The following is a 21,268-nucleotide window of genomic DNA, read 5'->3' on the forward strand; positions in this document are numbered from 1 at the left end:
GAACTCACCAACTCTTGTAGTTGACACTTGTTTTGACGTGCTTTTCAGGGGTAAGAAAGGCTCAAGGTGGCACTTAAAAGAAGCCGTGTCACAACTATCACCTTTAAATTTCTTTTTGTGTTTAATTTACAAACTTGTCTTTGGAATTGTAAACTTTGGTTAATGGTGTAATTAAAATTTTAATTGTAAGGTTGTGTTTCTTTAAACTCTATTGCTACGAGACTCTACCTGCCATACCTCGTGTTTCCGCTTTAGCGAGGTGTGACCGTGATTAACTTTGTTCATTTGCCTCCTCCACGTAAAGGTGCGAATATAGTTGATTGCATCTTAACATGCCTAAGGGAGTGAGAAATTGAGGACAAAGTAAGTTCTAATTTGGTTAATAAATTAGTGTATATGTGTGTTTTATTTTATTTATGATTTGTGTACTAATAAAGCTTAATCTTTGTGTATTCGTGTTAGGTTTTCACAATATCTGTGGACAATGCATATGTAAATGATTCTTGTATTGCAATTTTGAAGGATAATTTTGAATCAAATGAGAGGCTTATTTGCGGTTGAAAATTGTTTCATGTCTGATGTTGTGCCCGCATTCTTAACATTATGGTTCAACATGGTCTTCAACAAGTGAAGGACATTATTGCAAGTCCATGATATCGTTGATTACTTGAACTCAAGTGATGCACGTCTTAAGCGTTTTGGTGAACTTGTAAGCCAATACAACGTGAATCATCGGAAGTTAGTTCTTGAATGCAAGGCATGCTGGAATTCAACATATGACATGCTAGATTTTGCCATCAAGTTTAGACAAGTATTTCCTCGATATGCTTTGCATGATCGTAATTATACTTCTTGTTCTAATGAAGAGGAGTGGGGTAAAATTACAAAATTGCTTGATATATTGGAAGTATTTAAAGATGCTACTAACTCAATATCTGGTTCCAAATATCCAACTTCTAACTTGTTTCTTGCTGAAGTACAAAGGATTAAAGTTATGTTGGATAAACAATCTCAGTCAAATGATGATTTTGCTAAAAGAATGGTAAACCACATGAAAGAGAGATTTGATAAATATTGGGGGAAATGTAACATGTTAATGTCAATAGAACGTGTTAGACCCTAGATTGAAAATGAGGGCTATAGAGATTGCATGGCCTAAAATGTTTCCTTTAAGTGTAGCTCGGGATAATATTAGTAAAGTCAAAGAGGTGATGTATGATCTTTTTGATGAATATGTGAGAATGTATTCTTCTTCTATTAGGGATGAAAGTGGATAAGGTGAATTTGGATCAAATAATCGTGAAGAAAATGATGGATCTAGTGGTTTATCTGAACTTTTGTTAGATGTTTTTAGTGGGGAGACATCAGTAACTCATGTAAAATTTGAGCTTGATATGTATCTAGAAGAGGGGTGTTTCTTTAGTCAAGACTATAAATATAATGTCTTAGATTGGTGGAAGGAACAATCAAACAAGTTCCGAATTTTATCTAGAATGGCTACAAATATCTTGTCTGCTCTTATCACTACTGTGGCTTCGGAGGCAACTTTTAGTGCTGGTGTTCGTGTAATAGATCCTTAGAGTTTCTCTTGCTCCAAAAACAATACAAATGTTGATGTGCATGGGTGATTAGTGTAGATCACTCCATGGAGTGAAAAGAAAGAATAAGGTAAATGTGTAAATATGCTAAGTTATTTATCTTCACTTTTAACAGGTATACTAATTTGTTTTTGTTTTTATTGTAGGATAACGAAGAACAACCAAAGGAAATCTTCATTCAAGTGTCGTTCATGGAACCCAGGAATTAAATTGAAATAAGATTGTGTTTTGATTTGTTGATCGATTTATAAGTACTTGGTTTTAATATTGTATTTTTCTCGACTTCGTTTTGATTTTGGTTGTAAGTTACAAGTAGTTATGGTTTTATTTTGTATTTGGTGGTAAACTCTTAAATTTCGAGATTTAATTTGTTGGTATTTTAAATTTATTTCGAACTTCTATTATTGTTACGCATTAAATGAGTTCGAGCTTGATTCGAGTTCAAGTTAGAGCTTGAGAAATAGTTATCGAGTTCGAGTTAGAGCTTGAGAAATAGTTATCGAGTTCGAGTCAAGCTTTGATTTTTTTAACTTGTGAGTTTCCGATTCGAGTTCGAGCTTGAAAATTGGGTTTCGTGTTCGAGTCGAGTATAGTGATACTCGATCTCGACTCGCATCATTTACACCCCTAGGAACGGAAATCAAATGAGTGGTCGTTTTGCACAACTTAACGAAAGTGCAAAAAAATGGACTGTTACTGAAAAGCATATCGATAGAAAAAGAGCAGAATGAGTATGAAAGATGTTGAGAAAGAGTCTCATGCAACTTATGAGATGAATGGGAACAAGTTTAATGACTTGCTTGTTTTAACGAAGTTATGTGTAAACATCCCAAGTGGGATTTACAATTAGAACGTGACACAACACATTCTCGCCTAGAATATGAAGTGGATAATGAAGAAAGTGGTGGAAGCACAAAAAGATCAAAAACTTCAAAAGAAGGAGATCCTTCTGCCAAGACCAACTAAGAATCTCCAGCTGTTGGTGGTTCAATAGTTCAACGTTCTATGGGTAGGAGATGCGACAAAGAGAAAAGGAAAATGTAAGGTATCACAATCTTCTTTAGCTCCTGGCTATTCTGAAGAATTTCTTGTATTGAACATCACAAGAAATGGTGAGGTTGAAATCATGATCAAAATACTTGAATTTGAGAAAGAGAAAGAACACCATAAGAACAAGCGAGAACACCATAAGAGTTTGTGTATACTATTGGCAAAAGAACACCTGTCACCACCAGGAGAGGAGGCGTTGAAAGTACGTCTTTTGAAAATGTTGTGTGAATAGTGGTTTATTTGCAATTTAGAATTCTCTATATGTAATTTATTATTTTGTTTATCTGTTTGTAACTTGTTTTTCAAGTATGCTATCTGAAGTTTGTTTTTATGTTAAAATGAATGTTTCACATGCCATTGTCTCCCAGTAATGATAAGTTTATTTCACTCAAGTTCACATGCTATTGTCTCCCAACAATGATAGGTCTCTTTCACTCAGGTTCACATGCCATTGTCTCCCAATAATAATATTTCTCTTTCACTCAGGTTCACATGCCATTGTATCCCAATAATGTTGTCTCTTTCACTCAGGTTCACATGCCGTTGTCTCCCAATAATGTGTTGCCTCTTTCACTCAGGTTCACATGCCATTGTCTCCCAATAATGTGTTGCCTCTTTCACTCATGTTCACATGCCATTGTCTCTCGATAATGTGTTGTCTCTTTCACTCAGGTTCACATGTCATTGTTTCCCAATAATGCCTTATATATTTGTTATCTTTCAACTAAGACTTATACAATTTTCCTCAAACATCTAAAATTTCTCACAATGAAAACTTTTTACCAAAGTCAGTTGACGAATTTGATGAATGACAATCACGAGTTGTTCAACAAAACCAACAACTTGATTGCATCATCGAGGATAATGTCATAAACTTGATTGCATCATCGAGGATAATGTCATAAACTTGATTGCATCATCGAGGATAATGTCATAAACTCATCCAATATGTTCATAGGAGATCAACCTCCAAGAGCAAGTAGGAGGTATCGTGATAGGCAACGTGAGATGGGTGAAGTGCGTTTGATGCAAGACTATTTTATCGACAATCCGACGTATGACCAAGTTATCTTCCGAAGAAGATTTCGAATGCGAAGACCTTTCTACTAATGACGAATATTTTCCGCAATGAGCTGATGCTACGAGTAGACAAAGTCTTTCACCATTGCAAAAATGTATTGCAGCCATGAGTGTGTTGACCTATAGGGCATCAGTTGATGCAGTTGACGAATATTGGAGAATGAATGGATCCACAACGAGGGAAGCTCCCATGCACTTCGTAGATGGTGTCATCTCATGTTTTGATGACGAGTACCTTAGAAAGCCTAACGAAGCTGACTTGCAAGACTACTTTATGTTGGAGATCAACGTGGATTCCCGGGTATGATAGGTACTATTAACTGCATGCATTGGGAATGGAAAAATTGTCCAAGTGCATCGGCTGGACAATATGTCGGAAGAAGTTGAAAGTCAACAATCATTTTGGAATTTTGGAAACCGTTGCATCATATGATTTATGGATATGACATGCTTTCTTTGGAACTCCAGGTTCGCTTAATGATATTAATGTACTCCATCGATCTCATGTTTTTAATTATGTATTGGCAGGTTGATCATCAAAAGTTAGTTATGTTGTGAATGGTCACGAAAATGATAACGCATATTATCCCACTGATGGTATATATCCTTGATGGGTTGCATTTGTCAAGTCAGTAACATCTCCAGAAAATGCGGAAGTACAAGTTGTTTGCTCAAGTTCAAGATGCATGCAGAAAAGATTTTGAGCGAGCATTTGGAGTTCTACAAGCTCGTTTTGCATTTATTCGACGACCACGTCAAATTTGGGACAGACATATAATGGGACGAATTATGATTGCTTGTATCATCATGCATAATATGATAGTTGAAGACGAATGAGATACATACCAAAATTATTATGATCCTACTGAGTTTCTTAACGACATGCCCACAAATCGACAACAAGGAGCGCTACAGAAGATGATGGTCCATCAACTGAATTCTCTACTGAACGAATTTTAAGCCTATCTCGTTATATGGCTAACAGATAACAACTTCGCAATAGGGGAGCTCATAACGCTCTAAAAATTGATTTGATTGAGCAGGCAAAAATTCGGTCATGATAATTAACAACGATTATTTATGTATTTCAGATATGTAATTTTGTAACTATTTATGTGACTTGTTTTCTTTAATTTCAATTGTATGGTAAAAAAGTTATAATTATAATTACGTTTTAAAACATGTAATGGTCCAATTATTCTATTCTTATACTTAAAAATTAAAACTTAATAATTATATATATAAAAAATATTAAATATATGATTTTTACAAAATAATATTTTAGATTAGATTGGAGGAGATTATGGTTAAATAATAATGAAAAATTAAGATTAGATTGAAGTTGAAGATTGTATAGATGAATGAGAGAGTAATATTTTAATTGAGATTGGTTGTAAAAGATTGTGAGTAAAGATGACCTTAACTTTATATCTCCTGTTAGTGATGGTCAAAAACCGGTCTCGGGCCGGGCCTGAGTCATTCTTTAACCGACCGTAACCGGTCCTCCTTTAACCGGTCGGGCCGGTCCCATAACCGGTCCCGGTCCCATAACCGGTCCCGGTCCCGGTCGGTCTCGGTCCTGAAAAACGACGAAAAGTGTAACCGGGTTGTAACCGGCGGTCCTTTAACCGGTCCCGGTCGGTTCCGGTCCTCCGACGGTCCCGGGCCGGTTTGGCCATCACTATCTCTTGTAACCGGTTCAGTTAATTGGACCTGGGCCCAATTCCTAACCAGTCGTAGCCCAACCGATTGGGCCGGTCGTGTAACCGATCCGTTACGCCTGTTAGCATTTTTTTTTAAAAGTTCAGGCCTTTGCAAATTGTAACCGATTATCCAACTGACCCATTTACAATACATTTATGTTTGTATTTTATATTTGATTGGATTGGAGCATCACATTTTATTTCGTTTATGTTTGTATTTTATATTTTACAGTTTAATTATTACATTAATTTTTCATATATAATAAAGAAAAAGATATAAATTAAAAAAATGAAAAACAGTCGTTTATTACTTGTTACTAGATCGGTCATACCGGTTAGGGGTGAGCAGCGGAACCGGATACCCACTTGTGGAACCGGAACTGCCTTGGAACTGGCGGTTCTAGAATCGGAACCGATATGAGTGGTTGTGGTTCCGGTTTCTAAAATAGGAAACCGATTGAGAATGGTTCCGATTCCGGTTCTCAATTTTTCGGAACCGTTACCCGCCGGGTACCCGGTATTTTTCAATTAAAAAAATAATATATTTTGTTAATACTAGGTTAAATTAGGTTAAGAACTTAGAACTCTAGATTCAGAATTTGAAATAAAATCATTTTCTCAAATTATGTGTTTAATTGGATTCGTAGTATGTAATCGTTAAACTTTGAACCTTTATAATTATAGTATGTAATTGTTAAACTTTCAACATTTACTATTAGTCTATTATGGTTTGTAATCGTTAAACAATATTTGTAACCATTATTTCGTATAATTTATGTTCTTGTTTATTTATTAGTGTTTTGACAATGTTTTATATTTTATTTCTAAATAACAAAATTTTAATATTTTAGGAAGCGGGTACCCGGAACCGGTTTCCGGCGGTTCCGGTTCCGGTTCAAAAAATTCATGAACCGCGCTAACCGGTTCCGGTTCCAATATCTCAAGAACCGCCGGTTCCGGTTCCGGTTCTTGTCAAATAGGGCGGGTACCCGCCTATGCTCACCCCTAAATTACCGGTTACAATCAGGTCTATTATTTTCAATCGGCAACCCTAAAACCTGGACCACCCTAACTATGTCCACGGGTCACCTTACCAGGTTCGACCAGTTACCCGATCTGCCTATCTCTAACTTAAGAAGAGTCGATGCATTAATGATTGTAAGAGAGAAATAAACCAAACGAAACGACATAGTAATTCCCACTCATAAGCGGGTCTAGGAAGGGTAATATACGTACATACCCGAGCTCTACCTAAAAGAATAAAACAGTTGTTTCGCATGAACGAGAAATATCTTGACAAAATCTTTGTTTCCATGGCATTCTAGACTCCAACGTATCAAACACAACACGAACGTTTATAAACAAGTAATTATGACCATGGTACAACGCGAATTTACAAAGCAAAACAGAATACCGAGGATACAAAAGAAACAGGAAACTGATATGACCACATGATCAAGCCTAAAATACATGAAAATGACCATATAGAAAACAAAAAGAATCAGAATCCTTTGAAATTTGCAAACACCTATTTTCCTCCCATTTCGTATCGAGCCAATACCTTGCACTGCTTTCATTATTCTTGGATCGCAAGCGCAAACCCTTTGCCCAGTTCGCAGCTGCATTATGCAATCCGATTGCTCTATTCTCTATGTGTTTTAGAAGTAGTATTCGACTTCTGAAGTGGCTTCAAGGTGGCCATGATCTCAGCAAACGTAGGCCGTAGTTTTGGATCTCTATAACAGAGAGAAAATATCATGTTACCAGAAATATCGTATCATACTCGTGCTAAAACAAATAGAACAAATCCAACATTCTCCATCCACAACTAGATAGATGATTCAAGGTTTTCGTATGTCTGTGTGTGTATCGGGTCGGGTTCTGGGAAAAACCGCAAAAAAAATAAAAACTAAGGAATACCCTGGTAACCGTTCATCTAGATGGTATGCACATATGTGCATACAAGCAATTTGTCCGGTATGCACACGTGCATAAGAACCAAGAAACAACTTCAATTATGCACATATGCATACCATCCAAATAAAGAGTTACCAGGGTGGTCCTCAGTTTTTCATTTTCTTGAGGGTTTTCCTCTAAACCTCCCTCCCTCTCTCTCTCTCTCTCTCTCTCTCTCTCTCTATATATATATATATATATATATGGGTGTGTGTGCATGCAAATAGATACATACATATATGTGCATGCATCGACAAATACCTGTGTGTGCATGTATACCTGCCTATATATGTGCATGTATATATGTAAGTCATTGTAGACTTGGGATCACGTGAGACCAGCCTGTTTTCGTGAGACCTGTGAGACCACTTTTTACACTTGAAACTTCACAGCAAAATGCTGTGAAGGTAACCTTCACAGTTCACAGTGTTTTTGCTGTGAAGGTTCGACTTTTTTAAACCTTCACAGTGTTTTTACTGTGAAGTTTCAAGTGTAAAAATGTGGTCGAAAACAGCCTGGTCTCACGTGAACTCAACCCAGTCACTGTATATATGAGTCTACGCAAATATGTGTATGTATCTATATGTAAGTGTGTGAACATGTATATATACACTTTGATGGGTAAACACACAACCAAAATATAGAAGATGGGATTGCATGCTATTTAAAACTTGGAAGGGTCAAAACATAACTCTTGGAGGCAAAAAGATAAAACACGACTGAATTTGATAAAGATGTTGAACAAGAAGCAGAAATATCGGGTACGAGAAATCAAAGACTCACGTGTCCCAACATCTTCTAATGATATCTGCAATAACTGGATCCATGTCGTCTGGAATTTCAAGACGACGATGTTGAAACCCAACTGCACCAACAACTTGCATTGCATTCATTCCACCCCACGGTTGTTGCATCGTACATAGCTCCCATAAGACGACGCCATAGCTATACACATCACACCTGCATTGCATCATTCCATGACCAAAATCAACAGATCATCCAGATGGGAAGATAAAATGAACTTTATGGCATCAAGAAACTCTTTTCTTCATCATTCTTACACCAAATTACTTTACATAAAAGCAGCACGTAAGAAAAAAAATACTAACTTTTCATCTGAAGGTTCATTTCTTAGGACTTCAGGAGCCATCCACTCTGCCTGAAAAACAGGTGCACCACACGGAATAGAAATCATGCAGTGTTACACAACTAGCAATAGTGGTGGATATATTTACGGTAAATTAGATTATATCAATGTCACATAATAGACATTAAACTCGTTCTCTTTTTCAGGTTTCAGCCATAATCCACATGGTGCCAATTCACCGGGATTTGTTATTCACATAGTGGAATTTGGCCAAACTGGTATTAGTCGAATCTATTTAGACGTCGGCTCTGATACCATGTGAGTATATGTGGAACCAATTTGAATCTCTCTCTAAAAGAGCCCTTTAGAAGACAAAGGAGGTTCCAATATATACAGAGAATAAAGGGTGCAAGTATAGCTGATGTGGGACTCCAGCATCTTGAATAGTGGTCGTGTATTCAAGACTTGTTAATAGGGTATTTATAACATACTATTTAGAATCTATTGGAGGTCTTTTCCAATAGCATTTTAGTTGGCGTAAGGTTCAATTTTATCAACTTCGATCTCCTGGTTTAACTAGCCTGTGAGTGTTTTCTATGCTTGTTTGACATGGTTTTGACATCCGTGGATCCTTCACTTTAGCATTCATTTGATGATCTTTTGCTGGTTGACTGTCTGGTCGGACTTATTGACTTTCTAGTTTCTCTAGTTTAAGGATTATAAAAGTTTGATCCAAGGAGGAAACAAAAATCTGGAATTTTTTTATTGGGTTAAATGCATGAAATAGCAACCTACTTTCATAAATTTTCTTATCACAGCATTCTACTTTTGTTTTTCTTTATTACAGCAATGTACTTTCAAATTATTTTTTATTAAGGTATTGTACTTTAAAAAATCTACCTATAATRGCAATGGGTAACCTGTTACCTTTTAAACCGGTTAACCCCTTGACTTTTTTGGCTTGTATGGCTTTAATGAGGTGATGTGGATGACACATCATTTTAATGACTTAACTAAAATAAAAATAAAACCCTATTTCAAATTATTATTAGTGATTTTCATTTTTCATTGCTATGATCTAAAAAAACATTTAATTTTTTTTGACTTTTTCTTATTAGTTGCATGCAAATTAAATATTCTAGAGTAAAATATTTCTTAAACATTTAGAATGTCATGCATTTAAAAAAATCTATCTGAAGGTTATTCTCCTAAATAACACCCTTGTTTTCCATCACATATTTCATTTTATTATCCAAAAGTAGGTTAGAAAAAGTGGAATCATCTTATCGATAATCGAGATGTCTACATATGCTTGTGAGCCGAGACTTGAACATAAAAAGACAATACATACCGTCCCTGCAGTAGACCTTGAAGAAAGAAACGTGCTGTTCTTCATTCTTGACAAGCCAAAATCACAAACCTGAAATTCAAAATAATGTCAGCCACAATACACGATGTTTAGATGCAACGTGAAGTGCCATTCTATCTTCATGAAGATTATAAACCATACCAAACCAAACGAAACGAGCCCAGTATATCCCACCCAAAGGTGGGGTAGGGTGTGGTTGGGTTGGGTGATACAAATGTATGCAGACCTAACCTCTACCCTAAAGAGTAGAATGGTTGTTTTCATATCTTCATGAAGAGTACGATATGTCATTATTGTTCAACATTCTTAGGCTTATAAGATTCGTATGCTACCTTCACAATCCAATTCTTATCAACAAGAAGATTTGGAGACTTCAAATCACGGTGAACTATAACAGGTGTGCAGTTGTGCAGATAGTTCATGCCACGTGCCTGAGAGGTTCAATTTGATAACAATAATAAGATACAATATTAATATGACCGATTAAACTTATAGAAAAACATCAAACTTGGAAAGAGATTGAAGGTTCACAAAGAGAGCATACAGTATCAAGAGCCATCCTCAAACGCCTTCGGACATCTAGTTGGTTGTTAGGCCGGTGGAGTAATTTATATAAACTACCTCTGCAGAAGGCAAAATAAACAAGAGTCTATGAAGGTTTTCAACAGTAATTAGCTGTAAAAAGTCCTAAAGAACAACCACAAGGGTGGTGCCTGATTGGTTTGAGCTTGGCTCCAAAGGTCAAAAGTACCAGGAGGTCCCAGGTTCAAATCCAAGGAGGAATAAAAATCCCCTTGTGGCCACGGAGGTTCAAATGCGGTGACTCCGGGCTATCTGCAAAGCAGGTGGTCCCCCTGGGATTAGTCGGCTCACATAGCGGGTTGGATATCCAGGTTAATAAAAAAAAAGTCCTAAAGAACGAATATTAGGTCAACGTTTACTCTTCAATATTCAAGAAACACAAGCGAAATAGCCACAAACTCATTAAGTGCATTGCAAATAACATAAATGGTTAAACTCGCACCAAAATTTGAACATATCATGTGCATACCGCCTCAAACCTTAGCCACGGCGAGACCACTAACTTTTTTCAAGACGTGGCTTAAGGCTGTTAGGTTTTATATCTACATTATATTATAAACCATTTAGGTTTTACCTTTTAAATACTCTTATATTTTCAAGAATACAAGTATTAAAGCATTAGGTACAAATTAATAATGCGTACAAAATCTTTCAATTTTATAACCCTGTTGACACCCAGATTGATATATCTTATTTCAATTCTTTTTATCTGGTTTTAAAAATTAAATCACGAGTATATTCGCATGCGAATATATTCATGCAATATGTTTACTACAGTATACAACATTTACAACTTATTAATACATCTAAACTTTATAAAACTAACTCCTAACCAACGGGTGAACATGTTCAAATACAATATTAGTCTTTCTAAGTCGGAAAGAGGGCTTTGGAACGGCTACAAGGGAGAAAGAAAAAGGAAACTTGGTGAACCCTACTAATACGGCAAAATACTCCATAAAACCAGGGGCGAATCCATGATTTGCGAGGTGGGTGGTCCTCTTAAATATAATTATGTAAATACATAAATAAATAAAAAACAAATATATAGAGATATTATATTGATGTAGATCAGTACCCTGCTTCGTGTTTCTAATAACTAATTTTCTTGAAAGTAGAATAATGTTACGACTTGGATGGATCTTATCGCATCGAGTATGATCACCGTGAACGAGTAATATTAGACTATTTTGTTTCAACGCAGTTACATACTTCAAATCATTAATGATAAAGGAGTGGATCCTACGAGTTAAGGAAAAATAAATATAAACTTATTGTGTGACATACCTAGGAAGAAATTCAGTGACAATAGAAAGATGTGGCGCACGTGTTACAGCCCCCATGAAGAGTACAACATTTGGATGCCGAACTCTTTTCATGATCTTGACCTTGTAGTACAAAAATTGGAATTTGGTAAGAACGAACAAAATAGTAGAATAATATGTGGACTGTACTTCGCAGATGTCATTAAATCAGGTGCAACTTTTGGGTGGTGGGGGAGTAACATACCTCGCTTTTGAATTCCTCGAGGGATTCAGTAGTTATTATTTGGTCTAGAAACTTCTTAACAGCAACATCCTGCAAAATTTACATGACGGGAATAAAGCGATGGTTATGCAAACGACACAATAGCCAAAAACAAGTCGTAGCGTTTATATTGTACTTTAGTAACTAAGCAATGGTTATGTAAATGACACACAATAACCAAAAACACTTTGTAGCTTTTATATTGTACTTCTGAACCTAGGACAAACATGGCATCTATTTTAAGTGTCCAACAAATTTGATCATTAACAAACTCCATGAAAAACTTTTTTTTATTAACCTGGATATCCAACCCCCTATGCGAGCCAACTAATCCTAAGGCGACCACCTGCTTTGCAGATAGCCCAGAGTCAGCGCATTTGAACTCCATGAAAAACTTGTCACTTGGCTTTAAGGATATTCTTTTTTCTGTTTTTTAATATTATTGGCTTAAAAACATCTTGAAAGCTAATTAAAACCAAACAAATCCAAGTATATCCCTTCCAGAGGTAGGGTCTGGGGGTAGGATGTAAGTAGACCTTACCTCTACCTTGAGACCAAGAGGCTGTTTCTGACAAGACCCCGGATGCTAAACAAAAGTATTGAAATCCAAAAAAAAAAAAAAACACGAGGAAGATAAACTCACAGTTCCGTGCCAGTCACCACGGTATACCTCTCCATATGACCCTGCGAAAAAGAAGATATATTTATATATAATGAAATTTATAAAAATTAGCCTATATGTTAAACTAAATTATAAGAAAGTAGAATCCGATAAAAAATAGATAACAATGTTACTGCATATTCACAATTTTTTAAATTACATATTTAAACAAAAAGATTTACCAATCACATACTTAAACTCCCATAACTTTATCAATTACAACATTTTTGTCCAGTTTCGATCAAATTACCTGAGGTAAATCATCAATAACAGTTGAGATGATAAAAATTCTCGCCGTCAAATTAGTTCTTCCCCTCGTCCTCTTGCCCCAACGATCATTTATATTAGTTAATTTGCTCAAAATGAACAAAATTGTGGTAATTGATAATGATCATTGGAGTGCATGTGAGTGATAAATCTTACCATTTATCTACTTTCTAGGAAAAATACCAATAATATTAAGCATGTGACACTTTGAAAAATAATCAGATAACTCAGTACCCAATCCGATACGCTCACCCAACGTGATATCCTCCCATGCTATTTCACAGTCCGCTACATCCTCAAGGGAGACTTCGGATATTGTGCTATCATTACCTGTTGACCTATCTGATGTTCTCTCGCCTTCTTGACATGCTCCTGGTAACCCGTGGTCATCAGGTCGTAAATTAGCAGCTTCTGAATCTCCATCCATTCTTGGAGAATCCAAGGGATTAAAATTCTCAGGAGAAGGACCCGATGCCTCGTATTGCTTTGCAACAGAAGCACTTGTTGCCACAACAACTGCAGCTGTCACTGTTGCTGCCGCTGCTACTGGTAGTTGCATCTTTTGGTCGGTTATGGTTCTTGTAGCGGCAACCACCATTGATGAAGCAACAGCGGCTGCAGCTGCGGCGGCTGCTGCTGCAGCTGGAACGCTTCTTATGTATTCCACCGGATTTACTTCAAACTGTGATGAACCATCCTCCAGCTTGCCAGAAGCTTTTTGTTTAGAATGGGGATCAGGGTAAGGCAATGGAGGTAAGAAACGAGGCTGACCCAAATGACTTTGACCGTCTGTAGTCCTTATTCTAGCCCACTTGCTGCTTTCTTCTTTTTCTCGAGTAAGTGACACTTCCTCCATGGGCAATTCCTCTTCATAAACCTCAGTAAATAGGTCTGGAGGAGCAATAACACCACTTTCGAGTAACACATCATGCAGTTTCTGGGCTAACTGAGGATTTTCTTTTGCAGCATCCATCATGTATTGTGACACATCTTTTACCTTCATTTTGCGTACTCCAGGGGAACCAATGCCTTCTGTCCACGAAGGTGATCTTGCGTGCGTGTATTGAGAAGTCCTCGCGGGAACTTCACCAACTTTCTTCTCCTTATTGTGGGGAACAGTGGGTAACGACTTCTTCGGTTCTAGCTCAGCTTTGATCTGTCGTGGTAAACCAGATGAATGTGTATATTGAACGGTAACATTATTGTTATCATCTTGCGTGTAATCTAGATTTCTAGACCAGACCCTCTTCTCTTGAGTCCCAAGCTCCGAGCATTCTCCAGATGAACTGGTAACACCGCTTCTTGAAGAAGCTAAACGAGAAAAATCCTCATCTCTGGACCATGGACTTGATCTTAATGAGAAAGCTTCATCATAATCTATATTTGATCCTCCTGCCGTGTCTGATGGAATGAGCGTTCCAGGATCCGCCATCAAGTCGACAATATATTCCCTGCACTCACATAATTTATTGCTTCGGTTAATAGTAATCTTCATTCGATTATAGTGATATCATAATTCAACAAAAAAGTATCTTTCAACACAACTTGAGCAATGATATAAACCCCACCATCAATCTTTTGTATCTATATATAAAAAAGACACATTTCCAAATTAAACATATAAAACTTAGTGGGGTATAACTTTGCGGATAATATGATTTTCAAGAAACTCGAAAATTTTGCAATTTAGGAAGACATGAACATTTTCTTTTGTCACTTATTAAGCAATTTTGAATGTAAACCATATACAAGAAACATATATGAGTACATAATGCCTATTTTAGATAGAGTTGGTTAAGGTGGGTCAAGAATGAGACACTAGAATTTAAAAGTTAAACAAGTAATATACAAACTAAAGTAAAAAAAAGAGGAGCAAAAACAAGTTTTTGAAATAAAGAATTTATCATATAACTCCCTCTTTGTTTGCAAAACTGTAGAAGAACTACAATTTTTTTAGAGAACTCTTTAAAACCAAGAAAAACTAATCCAATTTACATAACTAAAAGCACACAAAGATCTCCCAATCGACAAACCTTGCACACCCAACTATCGAAACTAAGAGACATAACCATATGCACCTTCTCAACAACGTTACTAACAAATATATCTGCCGGACGTAATGAACAATGACGAATAGATGTGTCAACAATCATAAGCAGCAAGAGAACCAAACCCAAGAAGCATGTTTAAGGCCATACATATACATCTCCTTAAAGAGTATAGAGGTTGTTTCCATGAAGACCCCGACCAGTAAAAAGTGTTATGAAAAATGATTTTGTGAGAAAACGGAAAAATGATTGGAAAGTTTGACAGAAGTTTGAGAGAAATGAAAGCGAAACCGAAAAAGAAAAGAAATGAGTTTAGGGGAATTAGGAAAAAAGGAACGAGAACAAATAAAAATAATAATGAAAATAAAAAGCATGCAAGGACATTTAAAGCATACTAAAAGGAATAGGTCCACTGAACTACGAGGAAAATGGTACCTATCAACAACTCAAATATAAGCATAATGCCTAGTAGATAATGAACTGAAGAAAGACTATATTAATGAAACTGTGAGTGATGTAATTAGGTAAATCTTTAAAAGCGTAAAAACACAGCTAAGAAAATTGAAAAAAAGTCACGCCTTGTAAAAAACGCACGCCCAAGCGCGCCATTGCGTGAGCCACGCCTTACACAAATGCTATAAGCCTTATCATAACAACGGAGACAAGTCTTACACCATAGCACCCCTTTTAGAACCATGGTGCTACTTTATAAACCATTGTACCTGGCACCTAGCAATTTTCTTCAAAATAACCATCGTCTTCATAAAAATGCTAAAAAGGTATTGTGAGCACTTTTGCCCAAATCATAATATAAAAAAAGAACTTGTAACTAGTTTTGGCAAATCGTATTTCAAATACATATGTCCAAAACGATTTGACATAGTATTTTATAAATTTTGAACATTTCAACAAATTATGAACATTTCAATTGTCATGTACAAATTTCAGCAGAAGTGTTCACAATTCGTCAAACACAATTTAGGCGCAAAAAATAATTTGTCATATACAATATGGGCACAAGTATTCAAAGTCCATATTGTCAAATATATTTCAGGAAAGAAGTGTTTGCAATTTATCAAAAGTGTTTACAATTTGCAATATGATTTGCAGCAAAAGTTCTGGGCAAAAGTGTTCATAATATATCAAAAGTGATTTTGGCCAATGTATTCAAATACAATTTGCGCAAAGGTGTTTAAAATACAATTTGTTAACTACAATTCATGGCAAAAGATTTATGCAACCGTGTTCACAAATCACAAGAGGATTATTGTAATGCCATGTACGTTGATTAAGAACTAGAAATAAACTAAACTTGGTCACAAGTCTTGGTACAAGAAGTGGGTGATTCTATGACATGTGATAATGAGTCATTATGCACATCTCCATGAATGAGACTTTTCATGCGCTTATCAATTATATAAAGGTGGGCTATCATTATGCTTACTTCTTGCAAACCTACTATCGAGTCCGTTTTTAGGAACATTCCAAAGATCAAGTATTTAATGTCCGATATTTTGATAATTCGTGGAGCAAAAATGGACCTTATATGTGCCAAGTTAGATATGTTTGATGTGTAAGCTCCAACTCGAGAGATGTTACATGCACGCATGCATATATACAAACATATTTATGCAGGATATTTGTGACATTTTATTATGTATTTGACCTTTAGTTCGTTATTGGTTGCACTTCGCGCACCATGGGTTCGCTTCTTGCGATATTTATTTCCTTGTTTTATAAAATATGCATGTTTTTATGTCCTATTTTTTCAATTAATAAACCCTGAACTATGAAATTATCGGCCATGAATATCCAATGCAAAGAGCACAACCTTCCATCACCAAGCCGTATAAAGTTCATTGCAACATTGTTGGAACCGGTGTATTGCTTCACTTTCACTAAGCGGCAAGGGATGCCCACACTATCGGCCAAAACCTACAAAGAGAGGGGTAGTTGAAAGGAAAAAATCATGCTCCAATACACTCTGCTAAAGGAATGGATGTAAGGATAGTATATGTGTATATATATATATAGAGAGAGAGGGGGAGGTTCAGGGGAAAACCCCCTAAAAAAAGAAAACTAAGGAACATCCTGGTAACCATTCATTTGGACAGTATACATATGTGCATACAAGTAATCGTTTGCACATGTTCACCAGGGTGTTCCTCAATTTTTCAACTTTTGGGGTTTTCCCCTGAACCTGACCCTATATATATCATGAAGTGGAAATAAATATCCTAGAAGAAAGTGCAGTGATCCAATAAAAAATGAATTTTGTGCTTGTTTGATTCAAGTTCTTAAAACTCACATGATTTATCTGGGTTAAACACATTCGACAAATCATAATTAGTTTTATGAGTTCAGGTTACCTTTAGGAAGCATCAAATTACTCGAACACTAAACATACCTTTAGGAAGCATCAAATTACTCGAACACTAAACAACAAACACAAAGAAAACGTAATTATAAGGTAAACGAAGAGAAAAAGAGAGAGGATACCTTGAAAAGCAACGCTCGATGGCGTGCCATTCCAATATTTAGCGAGCCAAGAGGCAAAACCATGCTTCCAAGAGTTTTCTTTAATCCAGAGCTGAGATCTCTCCAAGCGATCAACATCTTGTCAGGATCTCCAGCTGGCCCTCCCATATGATCAGAAACTAAAACAGCAAGTCTCTGCACCAAATTATGACCAGCAGAATTAACAGATTCTGACATTGACTTGACCGCCATCTCCAGGGCCTTTTGTTCGAGGCTTAACAGCTTAGAATCCGCAGCCTTATTAACAAGAACTGCTTCCCAGATAACATTATCCGACACTGGTGTTCCTTGTAAATCCACCAGGGAAGGCATCTTCGATGATGTGGCTATCCCATAAAGATCATAGAATCCATCAAGGATCTTGTCATCATAGCTAAGAGCACTGTAATTCTGTGAAGTATGAATGAGTCTAGGACATGAGAAGGGTTAGAACCCAAGAAGCACATTTTTTTAAACATGCTTACTGTAAGACTCGTACTTCAATGTTCTAACAATTATACGCACGAAATTTAGTTGGTTGTACTGTATGAAATATGAACCAAAATGGAATGACTAGCCTTGTCTTCTTTCACATGAATTAGAGTCGTTTTACTTATTCAGCAAAAAGCAAACAATAGTTTATCTAAATCCATACAGACAACTTAATTCTAAAACATGTTAGAAACAGATTGATATTTAAGAACATACTAGCCAGAACACATAGCATACATTATAACACACATGTGAAGGCATGTTATCTAAAGGAAGAGCATGTTACAAGGGTCGAATACCACTTGAGCCTTTTACTGTAACCTAAATCTATGTCTGAACATGCTCTCATTCCTTGCCAGCCCTTGATTTTGCCTTTTCTAGGTAATTTTGATAGTTGTTTCATATACACAAATAAATATACACTCACAAGAGCACCATGTAAGGCATGTAACTTCAAGGTTCATTCACAATTGTCTTGTACTCATTTTATCATCGATTAGTAGATTTCTCTCGGCTTCAGTTTTCCACATAATATTGGTGTCATCTCTATCTATATACTTTGCTTATTGTTATCATGTGCTTATTTTGATAATATTGGTTGATTCAGATATGATGTTTATCCTGCACTAAAAGCGGACTTGGATTCGTGATATTGATCATCGGCACTTGGTTGACTTTAACGTAGTTTGACTTTATTGATTAATACCTAAAAGTTGTTTGGTTGGTTTTCCATTAAATCCTGTATGGACAAAGCTGTTTGTGTGGATTAATCTGTCTCTATAGATTGGTTGGGAAGGTTTTTGTTTGGGAGGGTTTTTACATAGATAGAAGGAGTGCGCTTTTTATTGGAAGGTGCAGGTTTGAAGAAAACTTGGCTTTCTTCATAAAGCTCCCCCCCTAGAAGCTTACTGAATAAGCCATTTTCTATATCATTAAGCCACTACCAAACACGCATGTATAGCTGAACGAATAAGCTGTGAGTCACATTAAGCTGCTAACAAGCATGCCCTAGAGTTAAACAGCAATGCCAACTTAAATAAACACAGAAACAGTCTGGAGTGATTTCCATTATTAGCAACACTTCACTTCTGCCTTAAACAGCAATGAAACAGACCACTATGCAGGTAAGTTTCCCATCAAGCAGGATCATAAAGTAACAGTAACACCATATGCAAATTAGTCATTTTTGTCCATTTTACATGCCATTTGATATTATATGTCATATGTATTATGATTAAATCACTAAAGAACCATACTAAGCAATGCCCAGATGACAATAGACAAGGGTTGGTAATACCATCCTCTTTTAGAACCATATTTGCATAAAATTCAAGATTCTATGGAAGGAACTCAACTTACCCAATATCGATAAGCCACAACTTCAGCTGGGGTGTTCTCTTGAGGACAAGAGCCCAAACTGATCTGCTTAACAGCTTCGATCTGAACTGCTTCTGGATCTTCCCTAGCACTCAACTCCAAAGCCATTTGTATTTGATACTCTTCTTCTACTTCTGGATCCCTAGAGTTACCAGACCCTAAATCCCAAGTCCTCACCTCATCCATGGCAGCATCCAGTGCACTACTACTAACAGAATCAAACCCTTCAATCCTATCTGTTGTTTTCAAATTTGAAGATGATGGAGGGCTAGGACTTCGCTTATTCGTTACTGAATTAAGCCATCCAGCAATTCCAGATAAGGGTTTATTAAGTTCATGGGTCTCAACATCACTCAACCTCCGATTACTCTTTGAAGAAGAAGATGAAGACCGTTCCGGGTTTGAATCTGATGCTTGATTAGGCCTGAAGTTTAGCTTCTTAAAAAGGCTCTTCATACGATTTGCACTTGTATCAAGTAGCCAAGAAAGTCGATGGCTCGACCAAGCATGAATTCATACGCAAAGTTCAAGATAAACCCACGAAGAACCTCTTTTGCAGGTCAACATCAAACAAACCACCACCGACGAGATCCAACAAAGCAAAAAAAAATCGATTAAAACCAGCAAACCCAGATGCTTCTAATCAGCAAAAAGTCGAACACCTTGGTCATCGATCTTTACACATCAAATGAGAAACTTTTTGAAAGAGAAGACGTAATAAAAGGACGACCTTTTTTCTTGGTAACTTGATGAATCCAATACCCAGTTCGTAGGATGATTGAAAATGCAAGATATTGATTTCAGGAAAGAAATAAAGAAAGAAAGAGATGCTTGATTGATGAATAAACAAGAATTTACAGAAAAAAGGAGAGCAAGTAGTGGAAGTAGGACACCAACAAAAACCGACGACCCACTTTGAGGCTTCAAGGCACAGATCTTCACCACTCTACGGAGGTATGAAAAGTTTATTTGGTGGAAAATTAAACGAGTAAACTTATATATACTTTTGCTATATTTCTATTTATGCTGCAACAAGCGTGGCCTATTGGCTGGCGAGTTGTTGGGAACCAAAGCAGCTAGCTGTACACTAATAGAAATTGGTGCAATGCAATGGGGTCGACTCATCCACCAAGCTCCAATTCTTTCATTCGTCACAACACACACCAACTTAATTACAGTTTTCGTCCTTTTGTTGGGGAAAACCTCGGTTTTCGTTCCTGCAGTTTCACACGTTCGTTTTCGAATTTGCTTTTGATTTGGTTCTTTTATCCTAACCGCCGTTAAAGATATATTTGTTAGCAGTTTAATGAGACTCGCAGCTTATTCGATAGTGATTTAACGATATAGAGAATGGCTTATTCAGTAAGGTGCCGTTTACCAAATGCTTATCCTGGTAAGCGCTTACCAAGTCACTTTACTTTAACGGATGAATATGGCAAGGACTAAAAATCTTACCCGGTAAGTGAAGACGAGGACTCTTACCATGGTTAGCGCTTACCGAGATAAATTGTTGCATACGATGCGCTTTAGTAAGAAAATCTTACCCAATAAGTAAGCGGATAGTGTTAAATTTTGCTGGTAAGTACTTATCGGGTAAGTGTTTAGGTAAACGGCCTTAAATTTCAAAATACATGGTTGAAAATTGAATTATTTTGAATCCAGTAATATGAAATGGTCAAAATAAATCAAAATATAACAAAAATTTGATTTAGCTTCTCTTTTGCATTAGGAATAATTTTCTTTCCCATGTAATAATTTCCTACCAATTTTGACAGGTAACATACGTATTATTAGATAATATGGATATCAAAATTGTGTAGTTTATATATATATATATATATATATATATAGAGAGAGAGAGAGAGAGAGAGAGAGATGAGCGATCAAATGAAAACCACTTCAATTTGTAAAAACCGTAAAAACTACTATCATCCGTCTTAATCTTATGAAATTT

At 36.4% G+C, this 21,268-nt stretch overlaps 1 pseudogene; it reads right to left on the reverse strand.

The window, feature by feature from the left end:
• Positions 1–6,688: 6,688 nt before the first annotated feature.
• LOC112508468 lies at positions 6,689–20,272 on the reverse strand (annotated as a pseudogene).
• Positions 20,273–21,268: the final 996 nt, after the last annotated feature.

The sequence above is a fragment of the Cynara cardunculus genome (assembly GCF_001531365.2).
Source record: "Cynara cardunculus var. scolymus isolate 2C chromosome LG 1, CcrdV1, whole genome shotgun sequence".
Classification (NCBI taxonomy): domain Eukaryota; kingdom Viridiplantae; phylum Streptophyta; class Magnoliopsida; order Asterales; family Asteraceae; genus Cynara; species Cynara cardunculus.